This window comes from Drosophila ficusphila, unplaced genomic scaffold, assembly GCF_018152265.1.
Source record: "Drosophila ficusphila isolate 14025-0441.05 unplaced genomic scaffold, ASM1815226v1 contig_128, whole genome shotgun sequence".
In the NCBI taxonomy this organism is placed as follows: domain Eukaryota; kingdom Metazoa; phylum Arthropoda; class Insecta; order Diptera; family Drosophilidae; genus Drosophila; species Drosophila ficusphila.
The window spans coordinates 1,635,466-1,640,000 of record NW_025064017.1 but is presented as its reverse complement, the minus strand read 5'-3'; positions in this window follow the sequence as shown (position 1 = coordinate 1,640,000).

Below are 4,535 nucleotides of genomic sequence, written 5' to 3'. Positions count from 1 at the left end.
GGGATCTGGTCACTTTTCTGCAAACCCATTTTTTGCAAATTTTGACAGGTCGGAGGTCATAAAAAATTACAAAATATTGACCAAAAATTCGAAAATAAACCAATGATGCAGCTAGATAGATATTTTAATAACAAATTCAGAGAGGTATTCCACTTTTAAATCGGGTAAAAATTTCAAAAGTTATGGGCTAAGCAGTGCTGGGATCTGGTCACTTTTCTGCAAACCCATTTTTTGCAAATTTTGACAAGTCGGGGGTCATAAAAAATTACAAAATATTGACCAAAAATTCGAAAATAAACCAATAATGCAGCTAGATAGATATTTTAATAACAAATTCAGAGAGGTATTCCACTTTTAAATCGGGTAAACATTTCAAAAGTTATGGGCTAAGCAGTGCTGGGATCTGGTCACTTTTCTGCAAACCCATTTTTGCAAATTTTGACAGGTCGGCGGTCATAAAAAATTACAAAATATTGACCAAAAATTCGAAAGTAAACCAATAATGCAGCTAGATAGATATTTTAATAACAAATTCAGAGAGGTATTCCACTTTTAAATCGGGTAAAAATTTCAAAAGTTATGGGCTAAGCAGTGCTGGGATCTGGTCACTTTTCTGCAAACCCATTTTTTGCAAATTTTGACAAGTCGGGGGTCATAAAAAATTACAAAATATTGACCAAAAATTCGAAAATGAACCAATGATGCAGCTAGATATATATTCTAAAAACAAATTCAGAGAGGTATTCCACGTTTAAATCGGGTAAACATTTCAAAAGTTATGGGCTAAGAAGTGCTGGGTTCTGGTCACTTTTCTGCAAACCCATTTTTTGCAAATTTTGACAGGTCGGGGGTCATAAAAATTTACAAAATATTGACCAAAAATTCGAAAATAAACCAATAATGCAGCTAGATAGATATTCTAATAACAAATTCAGAGAGGTATTCCACTTTTAAATCGGGTAAAAATTTCAAAAGTTATGGGCTAAGCAGTGCTGGGATCTGGTCACTTTTCTGCAAACCCATTTTTTTTAAATTTTGACAACTCGGAGGTCATAAAAAATTACAAAATATTAACCAAAAATTCGAAAATAAACCAATAATGCAGCTAGATAGATATTTTAATAACAAATTCAGAGAGGTATTCCACTTTTAAATCGGGTAAAAATTTCAAAAGTTATGGGCTAAGCAGTGCTGGGATCTGGTCACTTTTCTGCAAACCCATTTTTTGCAAATTTTGACAGGTCGGGGGTCATAAAAAATTACAAAATATTGACCAAAAATTCGAAAGTAAACCAATAATGCAGCTAGATAGATATTTTAATAACAAATTCAGAGAGGTATTCCACTTTTAAATCGGGTAAAAATTTCAAAAGTTATGGGCTAAGCAGTGCTGGGATCTGGTCACTTTTCTGCAAACCCATTTTTTGCAAATTTTGACAAGTCGGGGGTCATAAAAAATTACAAAATATTGACCAAAAATTCGAAAATAAACCAATGATGCAGCTAGATAGATATTCTAATAACAAATTCAGAGAGGTATTCCACTTTTAAATCGGGTAAAAATTTCAAAGGTTATGGGCTAAGCAGTGCTGGGATCTGGTCACTTTTCTGCAAACCCATTTTTGCAAATTTTGACAGGTCGGGGGTCATAAAAAATTACAAAATATTGACCAAAAATTCGAAAGTAAACCAATAATGCAGCTAGATAGATATTTTAATAACAAATTCAGAGAGGTATTCCACTTTTAAATCGGGTAAAAATTTCAAAAGTTATGGGCTAAGCAGTGCTGGGATCTGGTCACTTTTCTGCAAACCCATTTTTTGCAAATTTTGACAAGTCGGGGGTCATAAAAAATTACAAAATATTGACCAAAAATTCGAAAATAAACCAATGATGCAGCTAGATAGATATTTTAATAACAAATTCAGAGAGGTATTCCACTTTTAAATCGGGTAAAAATTTCAAAAGTTATGGGCTAAGCAGTGCTGGGATCTGGTCACTTTTCTGCAAACCCATTTTTTTTTAAATTTTGACAACTCGGAGGTCATAAAAAATTACAAAATATTAACCAAAAATTCGAAAATAAACCAATAATGCAGCTAGATAGATATTTTAATAACAAATTCAGAGAGGTATTCCACTTTTAAATCGGGTAAAAATTTCAAAAGTTATGGGCTAAGCAGTGCTGGGATCTGGTCACTTTTCTGCAAACCCATTTTTTTTTAAATTTTGACAACTCGGAGGTCATAAAAAATTACAAAATATTAACCAAAAATTCGAAAATAAACCAATAATGCAGCTAGATAGATATTTTAATAACAAATTCAGAGAGGTATTCCACTTTTAAATCGGGTAAAAATTTCAAAAGTTATGGGCTAAGCAGTGCTGGGATCTGGTCACTTTTCTGCAAACCCATTTTTTTCAAATTTTGACAGGTCGGGGGTCATAAAAAATTACAAAATATTGACCAAAAATTCGAAAATAAACCAATAATGCAGCTAGATAGATATTCTACTAACAAATTCAGAGAGGTATTCCACTTTTAAATCGGGTAAAAATTTCAAAAGTTATGGGCTAAGAAGTGCTGGGATCTGGTCACTTTTCTGCAAACCCATTTTTGCAAATTTTGACAGGTCGGAGGTCATAAAAAATTACAAAATATTGACCAAAAATTCGAAAATAAACCAATGATGCAGCTAGATAGATATTTTAATAACAAATTCAGAGAGGTATTCCACTTTTAAATCGGGTAAAAATTTCAAAAGTTATGGGCTAAGCAGTGCTGGGATCTGGTCACTTTTCTGCAAACCCATTTTTTGCAAATTTTGACAAGTCGGGGGTCATAAAAAATTACAAAATATTGACCAAAAATTCGAAAATAAACCAATAATGCAGCTAGATAGATATTTTAATAACAAATTCAGAGAGGTATTCCACTTTTAAATCGGGTAAAAATTTCAAAAGTTATGGGCTAAGCAGTGCTGGGATCTGGTCACTTTTCTGCAAACCCATTTTTTGCAAATTTTGACAAGTCGGGGTCATAAAAAATTACAAAATATTGACCAAAAATTCGAAAATGAACCAATGATGCAGCTAGATATATATTCTAAAAACAAATTCAGAGAGGTATTCCACGTTTAAATCGGGTAAACATTTCAAAAGTTATGGGCTAAGAAGTGCTGGGATCTGGTCACTTTTCTGCAAACCCATTTTTTGCAAATTTTGACAGGTCGGGGGTCATAAAAATTTACAAAATATTGACCAAAAATTCGAAAATAAACCAATAATGCAGCTAGATAGATATTCTAATAACAAATTCAGAGAGGTATTCCACTTTTAAATCGGGTAAAAATTTCAAAAGTTATGGGCTAAGCGGTGCTGGGATCTGGTCACTTTTCTGCAAACCCATGTTTTGCAAATTTTGACAGGTCGGGGGTCATAAAAAATTAGAAAATATTGACCAAAAATTCGAAAGTAAACCAATAATGCAGCTAGATAGATATTTTAATAACAAATTCAGAGAGGTATTCCACTTTTAAATCGGGTAAAAATTTCAAAAGTTATGGGCTAAGCAGTGCTGGGATCTGGTCACTTTTCTGCAAACCCATTTATGCAAATTTTGACAGGTCGGGGGTCATAAAAAATTACAAAATATTGACCAAAAATTCGAAAATAAACCAATGATGCAGATGGATAGATATTCTAATAACAAATTCAGAGAGGTATTCCACTTTTAAATCGGGTAAAAATTTCAAAAGTTTGGGCTAAGCAGTGCTGGGATCTGGTCACTTTTCTGCAAACCCATTTTTTGCAAATTTTGACAGGTCGGGGGTCATAAAAAATTAGAAAATATTGACCAAAAATTCGAAAACAAACCAATGATGCAGCTAGATAGATATTTTAATAACAAATTCAGAGAGGTATTCCACTTTTAAATCGGGTAAACATTTCAAAAGTTATGGGCTAAGCAGTGGTGGGATCTGGTCACTTTTCTGCAAACCCATTTTTTGCAAATTTTGACAAGTCGGGGGTCATAAAAAATTACAAAATATTGACCAAAAATTCGAAAATAAACCAATGATGCAGCTAGATAGATATTTTAATAACAAATTCAGAGAGGTGTTCCACTTTTAAATCGGGTAAAAATTTCAAAAGTTATGGGTTAAGCAGTGCTGGGATCTGGTCACTTTTCTGCAAACCCATTTTTTGCAAATTTTGACAGGTCGGGGGTCATAAAAAATTACAAAACATTGACCAAAAATTCGAAAATAAACCAATGATGCAGCCAGATAGATATTTTAATAACAAATTCAGAGAGGTATTCCACTTTTAAATCGGGTAAACATTTCAAAAGTTATGGGCTAAGCAGTGCTGGGATCTGGTCACTTTTCTGCAAACTCATTTTTTGCAAATTTTTACAGGTCGGGGGTCATAAAAAATTACAAAATATTGACCAAAAATTCGAAAATAAACCAATAATGCAGCTAGATAGATATTCTAATAACAAATTCAGAGAGGTATTCCACTTTTAAAT